We start from the raw sequence: 16,054 nt of genomic DNA, 5'->3' as shown, positions 1-16,054 counted from the left end.
ATAGCAGCACCCCACTTTTTGGTACCAAAACCTGTTTTCATTTCCTAGATGCCAAAGCAAATATCATGCAATGTGTTGGCTTAAACAAGAGGAAGCTAATGGATTGTGGTTTTGAGGCTAGGAAAAGTCCAAAATCAAAACATCATCAAGACAATGGCTGTCCCCCAGAAGAGTGTAGTGTTTTGGGGCTGGTTGCCAGCAATCCTTAGTTCCTGGCATTTCTGTTACATGGTAATGTACATGCCAGCCTCTCCTGGTTTTTCTTGTTTCTTCAGGTTCTGTGGACTTCCACCTTCTGGCTGCATCCTGGAGCTTTTATCTCTCTCTGCGAATTTCCCAACAAGACCTTCAATGATAGAACTAAGACCCATCCTGATTCAGTTAGGCCACACCTTAACTTAACCTATTTCCAAGGGTTCACACCCACAGGAATAGAGCAAGTTTAAGAAGATATTTTTCTGGGGTACGTAACTCCAAGATACCACATCAGTTTTGATAGATTGTATCTTTCTCGAAATCTGTCCATTTTGTGTAGGTTACTTAGTTTTCTGACATACTCATGCAAATTATTAAAATGAGGAACAAAAAAGAGGTCATTACTACAGATCTTACAGAATTAAAAATGATTATAAGGAAACACTATGTTCTGTAGTAATGTCCTCTTTTTTGTTCTTCATTTTAATCATTTGCATTTTTCTCTCTTATTTTTCTTAGTCTAGCTAAAAGTTTGTCAACTTTGTTGTCGTTTTCAAGGAACCAACTTTTGGTTTTGATTTTGCCTTTTGTTTTTCTCTTATCTCTCTTTAATTTTTGCTCTAATCCATATTGTTCCTACCTTTCTGCTTATTTAGGTTCGATTTGCTCTTCTTTTTCTAGTTTCTCTAGGTTATTGACTTTTGAAATTTCTTATTTTTTAACATGCAAGTTTATAGTTTTAGACTTTCCTTCAAGTGCCACTTTAGCTGCATCTCATAAATTTAGTATATTGTCTTCTTCCCATTATTCATCTCAAACTATTTTCTAATTTTCTCTGTGATTTCTTCTTTTAATCATTGGTCATTTAGGAGTTAGTTGCTTAATTTCCACATATTTGTGATTTCCCAACATTTCTTTCTTATATTAATTTCTAATTTCTGTCAATTTTGGTCAGAGAATATATTTTGTATGATTTTAAATCTTAAATTTATTAAGGTTTATTTAATGGCATAATCTACTGTCTATCTTGGAGAATGTTTCAGGTGTGCTTGAGATGAATAAGTATTTTGTTCTTGTTGTATGGAGTATTATGTAGATATCTGTTAAATCTGGCTAGTTTATCCTTTTGTTCAAGTTGTTGGTATTATGAGTAGCTGTGCTATCAATTATTCAACTATTACTGTCAAATTGGTTTTTTCCCCTAAAATTCTGTCTTGTTTAGGATCATGTATTTTGGGACTCTATTGTAAGGGCCATATATGTTCAGAGTTATTATATCTTCAAGATGAATTAACCCTTTTTCATTATGATTTTATCAAAAGGAAATGTTCTTTTTTCTCAAATAACAGTTTTTTTCTTAAAATCTATTTTTTCTGACTTTCACATAGCTACTCCAGCTCCATTTTGTTTCTGTTTTCTTGATACATATTTTTCATTCTTTTACTTTCAACCTATTTTTGAAACTAATGACATTTTAGTTTCTTTTAGATGACAAATGATTAGATCTTTTTGGTTTTAAATCTATTCTGCTAATATCTACTTTTTGATTTCAGGGTTTATACCTTCTTCATTTAAAACACTTGCTGATTTGATGACCTTACATTTCCCATTTTGATATTTGTTATCTATATGTCTTATACTTTTTGTTTCTCTATTCCTCTATCAAAGTCTTTGTGCTAAACAGATGTTTTAGTGCAAAATTATAATTCCCTTATTGTTTTTTACTGCATTTGCTTAATTATTTTCTAAGTGGTTAGCTGGGGATTACAGTTGATTAATAATTTATAACAATGTGGTTTGGGTTAATAATAAATAAATTTCAATCATTATCAAAAAAGATGTTCCTATATAGCTCTGTGCCTTCCTTCCTTTATGCTGCTATCATCACAAATTATGTCTATGTAAATTGTGTACCCATCAACACAGATTTATATTTATGTAGTTGTCTTTATATTGGACAGAAGGAAAAAAAAGAGTTTCAGACATCAAATATACACACACACTTATTGTCATTTATATTTATGTAAGCAGTTACCTTTATCAGTACATTTTATTACTTCATATGGATTTTGCTCACTGTCTAGTATTCTTTCATTTAATCCTGAAGGACCTCTATAATATTCTTTTAAGGCACGTATGCTACAATGGCATCTCTCAATTTTTGTTTACCTATTATATATTAATTTCTCTTTAATTTTGATGGAAAGTTTTGCTGCATAGTGAAGTCTTGGTTGACAATGTCTTTCTGTCAGCATGTTGTATACATCATCCCATTCCTTTCTGCACTACATGGTACCTGATAAGAAATTGGTTCAATTGAGGATTCCTTATACATGATGAGTCACTTTCCTGTTACTTTCAAAATTTTTTCTTTGTCTTTTGACAGTTTGGTTAGGATATGTCTAGTGTGTATATTTTTTATCTTTCTGAACTGTGTTTGATCCTCTTGGATGTGTAGATTCTGTTTTTCATCCTATTTTGGAAGTTTTCAAACATTATTTCTTCAACTATTTCTTTACATTTCTGTCTCCTCTCTCATTCTAGGACTCCTATAATGCAAATGGTCATTTCTCTTCATTCTTTTTTCTTTCCCTTTCTCAGACTGGATAATCTCAATTCACCTATCCTCTAATTCATGGATTCTTTATTGCTCCATCTCAAATGTGCTGTTGAGAACCTCTTCTGAATTTCTGATTTAAATTGTCTGTATTATTTAAATGTATTTAAATGGTATTTCTGTATTTAAATGGTCTGTATTATTTTTTTTTTTTTTTTTTTTTTTTTAAAGGAAAGACAGAGAGAAGGAAGGAAGGATAGAAGGAAGGAAGGAAGGAAGAAAGGGAAACATTTTTAAACATTTTCTTGTTTTATTGTATTCTGTTTCTCCGTTTTTGTTACATGGGCTGGGGCCGGGAATCGAACCGAGGTCCGCCGGCATAGCAGGCAAGCACTTTGCCCGCTGAGCCACCGCGGCCCGCCCTGTATTATTTTTTACATGTGGACACTGAAGTCTTTGCTCAGTTAGCTAATGGTCAACTAAAAACTAGAGATTTCCTTAAAAGCCTTTAACCAATAAGTTTTCCAGCTTTGTCATGGAATTTATTCCATGCCATTAGTACGCCAGCAGGCAGATTACCATTCTTCATTAGCTGTAACTTTCTGCTTGCACAGAGCCTCAAGGTGAGTCAGAGTTGAGAGTTTAGGACCTTCTTAGGTCTTTCTTTGATTTACACATAGCCATACCCATACTCATGGGCTTCTAGATCCCAGAAATATATTGGAACATTTTAAAACACCTTATGGATACCTTATTCTCCAGCTTTTCCTTTTACACTTATTGGTTGGTCTCGTATTTGTGTCCACATTACCACCTCAGATAGCTGTGCTATTAAAGAATCTCCCCTGATTCTTTTCAAAAATCATCTAAGAAAAAGTTATTTGCAGGGAGTGAGCTCTGAGTTGGGTGAAATAAAAACAAGCCTTACAGGTGGGGGTTACCAGGGTATGGCCAGGCAGTTCAGATAATGACAATTATCTGGGAATGGGGCAGAGGGCTCTTAAAACCTATTTTGCCTCATCGAGTTGCTACAGACTGCTGGTTTCACAGCTACTATGATTGCAAGGTTGTTGGCTTTTAAGGCTATCAAAGAACTAAGGAGTCAAGGATGGTTATACGGCAAAGTAAAACACAAAATGCTTTCTGTTCTTACAGGGATATAGCCATTTTTCTTGGCCACAACCTCATATTTTTGTAAACCTTTGGTTAATCTCCAGAGTTCTGAAAAAGTAGATTTTGATAATTTTATGAAGAAGTAGATTTTCAGAGGTCCTTACTCCACCATTTCTACCGATATCTTCTGGCATTCAATTTTAATTTTAACCAAATGACTGTGTGCTTCCTAATTGCTTAGACAAATCGCCACTTTCCTCCCCTTTGAAAGGTGCAGGGCAGCTATCTGAAGTGGTGATGATAACATAGCAGGAATGACTATTTCTTGTAGCTCAACTAGTATATGTGCTAAATCCTGACATCTAAGCCCAAAACAAAGGGTGGTTGGTTGGGTAGACACAGACTTTTACAGGTGGCATTCCTGTGAATTAATATAAAGCCTACATTCTGATTAGTCTTAAAGCTCCTTCATGTTCCTATTCATTGCAAATGGCTTGTCTGAAATTTAGAAACTTTAAACCCATTCATTTCAAGAGCTGATTTGCACACATAATCATCCTGGATTTGACTTATGGCTGCTTCATATGTTTCCTTTATAGAAAATTTTCCATGTGCAAGAAATGCTCTGACTCTGAATAGCTCAATTCTGTATGCATTAGCTGAGGCTTAGTTATTTTCTGTAAATGAGGTTTTCCCAGTTGAATCCTTATTGTCTTCAGGAAAGACCCCACTGGTCTCTTAGTATGTTATTCTATTCAACGAGTAAAAAATAATTTTTATGGTCTTACCTTAAAGACTATGTAGCCTGATCTGCATTCTGCAAAAAACATCGTTATGGTAGAAGGCTAACAAAACTGACACTTCTTCATTTGTTTTGACTTGTCACCATTAGTTTCATATTGTGAAGAGAAACTATGCCACAGGAATTGATGAAGTTGTACTTCATTACCACAATAGTCAATCTCTGAAGAGGAGGTAGGGAGACACTTAAAAATATGTACTTAAGCAGGCACCCTTTATAGCCACCCATTCTACATTGTAGTGGAAACTGAGAAATGGATTCATTACTGATGGAGGCATTTATTATCAATACACTGCTTCCATAAAAGATAAGATGCCCATATTGACTGCAGGGCCACAAATAACCTACATATATGTCCCACGGCAACACAGTAAGTGTGGCAATAATCCTGGGGCAGCACAGACTGGAGATTAAGTAGAGTGACTACAAACCATGGTTTGCCTCGCATCATCTTAACTGACATCTGCTTTCCAATGTAAGACCACTTTTTACTCTCAAAATTGTGCCAGTTTCACTCTAGTTAAAAGCATAATCTTTGAACTGGAGTGTGTGTATTCAAATCCATTTTCCTCTATCTTCTAGCTGTATGAATTAGTAGTTTCCAGTTTCTTAATCTATGAATGGAAATAGTAATAGCATCTACCTTGTAGGGGTATGAGTTTTAAATACACATAAAGCTCTTAAAACAGTAGTTAACACTTTGTCTTGCAGGCCACATTCACTAAAATGATATCCATTGCCTCATGAAATTCACTTTTTTTAAATGAATTTTTTAAGGGAGAATAAAGACAGAGGAGGAAACAACACCAGCAAGATGCTATAAAATGTAATGAGTTAATTTAGTGAGAGGAGTAGGAAATGTTGTGAGCAGAACTAAGCTGCATCATCCCTTTAAGGATAGAAATTCTTTGTATTTAAAATCAAAGCAATATCCCAATATCCTTATTACTAATTCACAAGTTTACATCTATTTGGATCTGGTGCTATCACAGGCTATTCCAAATTCGCCATAGTATTATTTGAAAACCTTAGGAAAGAAATTATTCTTTCTTCATGGGAAAACTCTGAAGGTATAGTTGTGCCTTCGGGTCCCTGGAGTACACAATTTGAATTCTACTGATTATAGTAGCACCATTGTACTTAAAGCTTCTCCCTTTGGGTAAATGTAAATTTGTTTATTCCATCCCTTGCATGGAGCTGTTCACTTAAACAGAAACTACGAAAACACTCTTTTACCTAAAACACACACACTTAGAACATTTCAAATAGAATTTGGAGGAATGTAATGTAAGAATCTCATTGCCTTAACTGATCATAAGTGAAGCATTTTCTATTTCTTGTATTGGAGAAGTTCTTCCTCACTCATACATCCAGCGCACATTCTAGACCTGGAGAGGTGCCCGCAATAAGGCTCCACTAACTTTTCTCTGTAATACATCAATGCCAGTCAAGAGTGTGGCAGCAGACAACAGCAAAACCAACTCTGAATTGCAAACTGACAACGTGGTTTTGTCCCTTTAAAAGTAAAGAGGGCTTACTATTCTGAATAAAGGCATAAAGGATATGCCCGTTGAGTGAGCAGCGATTTTAAATCATAAAGTGGTAGGTAGTTCTCTAATTCATTAACTCACCTCCACTACAATTTCATGCATGGTATTGGTCATTTGTATAAGCTCAGGAGAAATGGACGAAGCAAATTAAAGCAGCTTTAGAATGTTTTGGTTTTATTTATTTACCTAGGTATTTCAGTTTGCCGAAGTTGCTGAAATGCAACAGACCAGAAATGGGCTGGGTTTTGACAATTAGTAAACAACTGTAAATTAGTTTACAAGCTTAGACTTCTGAAGCTGTTAAAATGTCTGAATCAAGGCATTAACAGGTGCTCCAGCTATCCTGGAATCCTCTGTCACATGGCAAGGGATGTAGCGGCATCTGCAGGTCCTTCTCTCCTGGATTTCTTTGCTTTCAGCTTCTGGCTGTTACGTCTGTGACTTTTTTTCTAAACTTCTCTGCGTGTCCTTCTCTCTCAGCTTCTGTGCTTTCTCTCTATTTCATGCTCTTATAAAGGGTTCCAGTAAGAGGATTAAGACCCATCTGGAGCATGCCTCCACTGAAATACCCTAATCAAAATTTCCCACCCACAGTAGGTTCACACCCACATGAATGGATTAGCTTTAATCTTTTGACATTTTCTGGGGTCTAAACCATCACACTAAGGTATATATATGTTTCTTGATTCCTTTCCCTGTAAAGACTGAAATATGATGCAAGTAGCAAAAGTTCATTTTTCTATAATTGTCAGGAGTCTACAGAAAACTGGCTACCCAACAATAGTAAAGATAGATGCAACTAGCCTCACTTGAGCCACTTGTGGAGGTTTGGACTTTGAGGTGATGAGGTGTCCTCTCTGACAAGACCTCAAACTTTGGGTAAGTGGTGTCAGACAGAGCTATGTTTGGTGGCTCTGCCAACTCCCCCAAGCTGCTTAGAGTCCTGGACACCACTCTGTACTTTGTAATGACAGTGAAAGTGATGAGAGCAAGCATGCAAGTAAGTTTGTGTGCTAAGAAGAGTCATGTGATAGAAGTTTCCAGCCTACTGTTTCCTTGGGTTCTGGGCTAAATTAACTCCTATTTGAATAAAAAAAGGATACTACTTTAAAAAGAGACAACTGTCTTCCATAGGCCTGGAAGCTCCTGCAGAAGGCATTAAGACAGCCACCTGTTATCAGAGGTATCTTCTAAATGTCTTGGGAAAGCAATAGGTACTGAGAAATATGGGACTCCTTATAAAGATTTATTCTCCTATGAGATAACAGTATATTTACTTCTCTTGACAGTGAACTGGCTGCCTGGACCTTTCGCATTATGCAATGGACTATGACCTTCATTGTACATTGGAGAACAAAAGAAATAGTTCTTTTGTTCTAACAATTTGGGGGGAAAATGGTCACATATATTTTGCTTTATACAACCTGCAGAGGCAAAAGTGGTGGTCTTGGGCACACAGTACTCATTTCATGTCTCAGTTAAAATCATGACTAATTGATTGTCAAAGGAGCATGAAATTGTGAATAAAAGCATGACCCCTGGATTTAGGTTGTTTAGTTTCAAATCCCATCTCCAAGCCCTCTCAGCTATGATCTTGAGCAAGTTATTTAACCTTTCTGTATGTTAGTTATCTTACCTGTAAAATTAGGACAATGCCAACCCATTGAAGTGTGAACATTTACTCTTGATTCACTTAAATAATCCATGTAAAGCATGAAGAATAGTTCTAGGCATATTACAAAATCTCAACAAATATTAGCTTTCATTATTGTGATCAAGGTAGTTGTCAAATATACGTAACTCGTATGTCTTGGACTTTACCTGTTCATGTGTATAGATAAGTCTCAATACCCCCAATTTTATTGCTTCCAGCTGTCAACTTTTATATCAGGAAGGCCAGTATTTTTTAGTGATTTCTGTTCTCAGAGAATCCCAAGAGTCCGTTGAAGTATATAACTGTAAAATTGTTGACTCTACATGTTCTCTACATAATTCAGAGGCAGAGGTGGACAGTTAGTCTGAACTCTCTTTGGGGTTTACTCCATTGAGCCCAAGCCTACTGCCTCTCCCTATCACTGCTTGCCTTTTCTGGACTCCTGACCTCACTCTCTTCTTTACCTCTCCTGGAAGTGGGCATCTCTTGATGAGCTCTTTCCAGAAGTGCTCTGTGGTGGTTTAAAGCTGTTATGACCCCAGAAAAGCCCATGTTCTTTTAATCCATTCCTGGAGGTACAGACCTGTTGTAGGGTGGGAACTTTTAGTTGGGTTATTTTGCTTGAGATGTGACTCAGCCCATTCAAGGTAGGTCTTTATCCTTCTACAGGAATCTTTTATTACGAGAGGATAAAAGACAGAAAAATCCCAGAGAGCTCAGAGAAAAAAGTCCCAGATAAGCTAAGAGATGTCCCACAAAGAGCTTAGAGAGGAAGCCATTGGAACCAGAAGCTGAAAGTAATGATACCCAGGAGGGAAGGACCAGCAGATATTAGCCGTGACTTCCCAGGTGACAGAGGTATCCCAAATGCTGGCAGCCTTTCTCCAGAGAACATATCATCCTGTTGATGCCTTAATGTGGACATTTTCATGTAAATTTGTAAACTGATAAATCCCCATTGTAAAAGCCAACCCATTTCTGGTATATTGCATTCCAGCAGCTTTAGCAAACCAAAGCATGGTCTTATAGCAGAACTGTTGAATCCCAGTGATAAAGTTCTTCCCTTTATTGCACAGGGCTCTTCCTTCCAGAGATCACATGCCAAGGACAAGGTGAATGTAGCCGAACCTCACAGTATTCTTGGAACTTCCCCTGCTCCTCTGACAAGTATCTCCTGATAATCTCTGTGTCCCACCCTATCACGCATTTTTTTTTTTCAGTTCAGTACCAGGAACTCTTGTGTATTTTCTTTCAGCCCAATCTCTTTCGGGTTCCTTAGTCCATCAAACTGGCCTGGGCATCTCTGACAAATATTTGCAAATTCAGTCTTTCTAACCTATCTCCTAGGACTTCTAGCATCTGTCAGGGTGTTGCACATTTCACAATATTAGAAAGTACAACTGATCTTCAGTATTAATAGATTATGTATTTGTGACTTTTCCTACTCACTAAAATTTCCAAATGCAATGTGGTAGTGCTTTTGCAGTCATTCATGGGCATACACAGAGTGGCAAAAGTTTTAGTCACACAATGAACATTTTCCCATCTGAGGTGGAACAAGGTGACAAAAGCTTCGTTTTGGCCCTCATGCTATAAAGAGTACACTTTTTGTAGTTTATTTAGTCCCATGTTTTTTACATTTTTTGTTCTTTTCTGGTCATTTCTCTGCTTAAAATGGCCCCCAAGCACAGAAATGAAGTACTTTCTAGTGTTGCTAAGTGTGAGAAGGCTGTGGTAGGTCTTGCAAAGGTCTTGCAAAGAAAATATGTATATATTAAATAAGCTTTGTTCAGGCATCAGTTACATATAGTACTATTGCCCATGAGCTCACTGTTAACTAACGAACATTATGTATATTAAATAAGATGTCTTTAAACAAAAACACACAGAAAACAAAGTTATGTATTGATTGAAAATGTGACCAGAAATTTACAGGAACCTAACAATGTATCTTCCCTAGGAGCAGTGGTTCACTATTCACTAATTCGGTGTTGTCAGCAACTTTATAGAACATAACTACCACAAAAAATAATTAAGTGTATCCTAAAGAATCTGGCAGTTAAGAGGTTGATCTGTTCAGAGTACAAAGAAAACTTTTAAGTAATTACTTAACTTCATTTTTCTGACTACCTTTTGTCCACGTTTTATCTAAAGCAAGGCAAAAATAGTCTGATCAAAGAGTTTTCTTAAATATATATCTGCATTTATTATACATTACCAAAAAAATCCTGAAGAAAAGTGACAGGACCAGTGATTAGAAAGTCAATTACAGCTGGATATGTGCCCTTTCCTGGAGCAAACGTGTAGCCTAAAGAGAGATGGAAACAAGTTACAGGTGAACACAAGTTCTAATGGCTAATAAGAGCAAATTATACGTGGCCAAGTGAAGGGTGACTCAACTTCCCCTAAAAGGACTAACAAAAGGAAGAAATGGTAAATGGTAAATTGGTAAGAACAAGCAACTTCCAGGAACTGTGGAAATCTATGTCCCTTTATCTCAGTAGAGATACCTTTGTACATAGTCATTTAATGGTAACCTTGATTGAGTGAATGCAAGACATATGCACATACATGAGTCACATTTATATGAGCATACATAGTTCACTGGAATTATTAACCATTTAAACTAGGATACCATATTAGTTATATTTTCATCATCTTTTCCCCTTCAAAAATATAATTTCCTCATTTAAAATGTGTACCAAAGTTTAGACAATGTCATTACTATTTTGAAAATGGTATTATCTCAATTTAATTGGTGAAACCAAATCTTGAACCTCATCAGGGAGTTCCCAGATTAAAATTAGTTTCCCTAAAAGGGAAAAAATTGGGAAAAAAAGGGAAAAATTAGGTCCCTTTAGGGAAACTAATTTTAATCTGGGAACTCCCTGATGGGATTCAAGATTTGGTTTCACCAATGAAATTGAGAAAATAGCATTTTTAAAATAATAATGACAAATACTGTCTGGCAATACTCTTTTAAAAAGTGATAATAGTGATGATATTAACCATAATAAATATTAACATCTTTTCTTTCTGTTTTCCCAACAAATAACAAATATTAATCCATGAAAAGGAATAGTTGGATAATGATTTTAACATATATTTTATCTTATACCCCAGGATTGTATAAGCCTCTCAAATTTTCTTAATTCTAATATACAAAAAAAAAGGTAATTAAAAATGTCAATCATCCAACTCACATTGCAGAAACAGGTTAGAATTAGAATGGACTTAGAAAGTATTTAATTTAATTTCCTTACTTTATAAGTAAAGAGATAGGCCAAGGGAGAATAAGAGACTTGATTGAGGTAACCCAGTAAGATTGTTGGTATATTACCTCCTCATTCAAAAAAGGAGTTCAGTTCACTCATTAGAAGTAAATAAAAGAGCCAGAATGTTCTGACTCATGGTCATATGTAGCATGCTGATTTTCTGTTTATCTTCACTGCCCCGAATATTGACCCATTTTAAGGAGTAACACAATTGAAGGCTGCCTCTAGAAAGAAAATAATTTTCTCAAAAACCAGGCCAGGTATAATTTTTACTTGATAATGTCTGAGTATTTCTGCTTTGTTGAACTGTACATTAAGGAAATTCAGTGTGATCTGTTTCTCACTGGTTACAGATGTTTTTTTTTTTTTTTCCTATGTGGTTGAACACTAGTGATAATTAGTTACTGATCATTGCAGTGGAGACTGGAAATTTTCTATTCTGCTATACTTTTGTTCTTTCTCGTACTCACTGTATTATTAGGTTTAATGGCTTGAATTCTTTCCAATTTTTCTTTTACTATTCTACTGAAACCTAGCTTTAAAATGTTAAGAGCATTGATTCATCAAATAAGCATTGTCCAGTTGATATAATACATCTCCCCCCAGCATCCAAGTACTACTGAGACTCCATTTGGAAACTGATAAATTTCTTTGCTATTTCTCTCCTCACCTTAGACCAAACATTTATTTTCTCTTTACTCATGATTTCCAAACTTGTTTTTCATTGTTTACTTTTTATCAATAGTGCTGGGGAAATCTCTAATAACAGTAAGTTCTTATTTATTGTGCTTTCAATAAATTTATTGAAGTTCATAAACTTCAGGGTGATTCCATAGGACATGATTAGTAATGTTAGAGCTCTATTCTGTCTAGCTTTTTGTCCCACAATGCTAGAGCAGAAGATTGTAATATAATCATACTTACCTCACACATTTGTCCAATCTATTCTCCCTACTGTTTTTCTTTGTCTCTGACAACTCTACCTCTTCTCTCTTCAGCTGTGTGTATATCTTGTCTTTTCCAAGAAACTTTTTAAAGATAAGAACCATATGTTATACTCTTTTTTATTTCCAGAATTATGAACACAACATTATGGACCAGTAAATCTTGTTAAGTGGAATTGAGTGTGTTCACAGGTCAGAGTGTGTGGATTTGATTAATTAATGAGTCCTTTTATAGTATTTCAAAATTCCTCAAACACTAGTTTAATTCTTCCCTTTGGCTTGGTACTCATTAAATATCCTATTCTGGGCTCATCAACAGACAATAGAGTAAATCAGTGCTAATTATAGAATATTACATGTAATTTACTGTAAGTATGAGCAGATGTTAAATGAAATCTAATAAAATATATCATCATTCTGACAAGGGTGACACAGGAATCCTATGTCTACTACTTATTTTTTCAATCTGGCAATATATCTAGAAAAGCACTTAATAAACAAAGAGTAAGAAGTTGATAGAGTAATAAAATATTATGTTAATCTATGACAAAGGGAATTAAGATCTCTGATTTAAGAAAGGTTTTGACAAAATGACTAAACTTTTTGATAAAATAAAAAAATAATTCTACCAGTGTTCTTTTGTTCTAGGGCTGGGCAAACTCAAAACAAGTGTTTGCTAGGTTGATAGCAAAAGTGCACCCTTAGGTATCAGGGTTTTGATGAATAGTGACATTCCTTTTCCCAAAGACATAAAGAAAAACAGTTGGTGGGGAATAAGGAAAATGTCTAAAGAATGTTACTAAATCATAAATCAAATGGTAATCCAGGGTCAACGCTGCTTAATACAGCAAGGGAATAGACACACTATTTAGGTATACACTGCCACACTGCTGATTTGTATATGTTCACCCAAAATTATCAGTTATCATCCAGGAGAATTTTAAAGATTATACAGCTTCTGCCCTCCTTTCTCTTTTAAGTTGTATTTCTCAATTTTCTAAGTTGGGTTGTCAGGGTTTCCTAGGAGCAGTGTAGCTAGAAAAGGGGCAAGACACAGAAGTGTTGAATAGGTTCCTGCTATCTCCTTGAAATATAAAGCTAAGAGTTGGGCTCTATCCATTATCTCTGATAAGTTTTTGGTGGTAAGTATTAGCACCCGTTGAAGAGGTTTATTTAAGCAATATTTGATACGATTTCAAGGGAGAGAAAAATTTAACTTCAGGATAAAAATTGAGATTGACAAATAGAGATAATTGGTATATAGCTGAAACTTCTACTTCTAGTAATGGCAGGCTAGGGATTTTAAAACAACTATTCTACTTGGGATAAACATAGCAAGCACCAAAGAGCTTTAAAAAAAATAGCAAGGAATTACCTAGTCAAAATTGTGAAGTAGGGCAGGCCACGGTGGCTCAATGGTCAAAGTTTTCACCTGCCATGCTGGAGACCGGGTTCAATTCCTGATGCCTGCTCATGAAAAAAAAAAAAAAAAATTCTGAAGTAGGTAAGAATGCAGAGAAATGATGTGAAATCCTCAAGTGACTTTTTCCCTGAAGGCAGGTGCCCATTTGGAAAACCGAGGCTAAGAAACAGAGCTTTGTTTTTGGTGGTCTTAAGACACTAGGAGAGCAAAAGTTAAAGTGCAAGATCACTAGGTAGCGCATCCACTGGATGCACTAAGCCCCTGAATGGCTACACATTCAGAACAAACATGAACTAGAAGTAAAATCCCTCTCCTGTGAACTTGTAGCTGAGATCCTCATACCCTGCATTAATTGGGAAAAGATCTCAGGCTAAAAGAAGCCCCAGATAAATGGCAGAAGTAAACAACCATCCCCACCTCTTGAGAAGAAGGAAGTTTTATACTAAATCTCAAATTATTCCTATAAACAATTTTACAAAAAAAGATAACTGAGTATTCATGAAGCAAGAAACAATAAAGAATCAGCAGAAAGAGAAATTAGAGATTGATATGATCAGTACTTATTTTTAAAAATGAGTATACTTATTCTTTTTAAAGAAATAAAAGATATATATTTTAAACATCTATAGGAAACTTTAAATAGTAAAGTAGTAGATTTGAAAGAGAACCAAATGGAACTCACAAAACTAAAAAACAAAATAACCAAAATTGGGAACTTAATAAATGGATTTAACAGCAAATTAAACAATGCTAAGAGAGAATTAGTATATAGAAAGATGGCTTAGAAGAATTACATAGAACCTTGATACTCAAAGTATGGTTCAAAGACTGTCATCATTGGTATCAACTGTGGAATTTTCAGAAATGCTGAAATTTAGGATCCACCTCAGACCTATCAAGTCAATTTGCAATTTAATAAAGATCAGTATTGAACTGTATGCACATTTGAATCAGAGAAACATTAATATAGAATGTGGCACAGAGGAATAAAAAGACAGACAAAACAGAAGACATGGTCAGAAACATGGAGAAATAATAAGGCTCAATATATTTTTGAGTCCCAAGAAGAAAGGAAAGAAAATGGAATAGAGGTATTATTTCAGGTGAACATGACTAAGATATCTCAGAGGGATGAAATAAACCATTCCATGGCTTCAGAAAATCCAGAGAATCTCATCAAGACAAACAGAAATCAGTATCGAGGCATATCATAGTGGATAACTGCAGAAAATCAAAAGAATACAATCTTAAATTCAACCAGAAAATCAAAGTTGAAAACAAACAAGAGGGAGATTTGTGTTGATTTAGATGAACAATTAATTGCCTTTTCACCACATATTTTTCGTTGTGAATTATTTATGTAGTTTGTTTTAAAGGTGTCTGAAAAGTCAGTATATTATGAATAAAAGAACTAGAGTGAGAATGAGCAAGTTCAAAGCCTTATTTATAACTAACTAGCTGTGTAAATGGACCATTTACTTAGCCTTTTAACAAATAACAGTATCTTCCTCACAGACTTATATGATGATTAGATGAGGCAGTGCATATAAAGCTCTTATCATAGTATCTGGCATATAAGCATGGCTCAATAAATGTTGAATATTATTATGAGTAATACTCTGTAATATATTTTATACAGTATCACTTTTAATCAATATCTATCAATATCAATGCATAGATTTTATAGTTGATACTTTAAAAGGGTGAGAAATTTTTTACATTCTCAAATTCACATAATATTTTATTTATGGGGAATATGAGCATATTAAATATGCCCTTGGTGTATGTTCTGGTTTGAGAGGATTATGTGCCCTAGAAAAGCCATGTTTTAATCCTGATCCATCTTGTGGAAGCAGCTGTTTCTTTTAATCCCTATTCAGTACTGTAGGTTGGAAACTTGATTAGATTATCTCCATAGAGATGTGACTCACCCAATTGTGGGTTTTGATTAGAGGTGGATGTGACTTCACCCATTCCAGGTAGTTCTTGATTAGTTTACTGGAATCCTTTAAAAGAGGAAATATTTTTTTGGAAAAAACCTGAGAGCCATGAGAACCATGAGAGCAGACACAGCAGAGACCTTTGGAGATAAAGAAGGAAAATACTTCTGGGAGAGCCTCGTGAAACAAGAAGTCCTGAGAGGAAGCTAGCAGATGTCACCGTGTTTGCCATGTACCTTTCCAGTTGAGAGAGAAACCCTGAACATCACTGGCCTCCTTGAACCAAGGTATCTTTCCCTGGATACCTTATATTGGACATTTCTATACACTTGGTTTGATTTGGACATTTTCACAGCTTTAGAACTGTAAATTTGTAACTTGATAAATTCCCCTTTTAAAAAGCTGTTTTGTTTCTGGTATGGCGCATTCTGGCAGCTTGCAAACTAGAACAGTGTACGTTTGAAAGGTGCTCTAAAAACTGCAAACCACCATGCAAATCCAAGTTGCAGTTTAATTTATGCCACATAAAAACCGCATGGAGTAAGAATTATACAGATACCAATAATCATAAATGCTTATATTATGCTTACCATGTATGCCA

Source organism: Tamandua tetradactyla, chromosome 17 (genome assembly GCF_023851605.1).
Source record: "Tamandua tetradactyla isolate mTamTet1 chromosome 17, mTamTet1.pri, whole genome shotgun sequence".
NCBI lineage: Eukaryota > Metazoa > Chordata > Mammalia > Pilosa > Myrmecophagidae > Tamandua > Tamandua tetradactyla.
The sequence above is the reverse complement of the archived record's forward strand: the minus strand, read 5'-3'. Positions refer to the sequence as shown.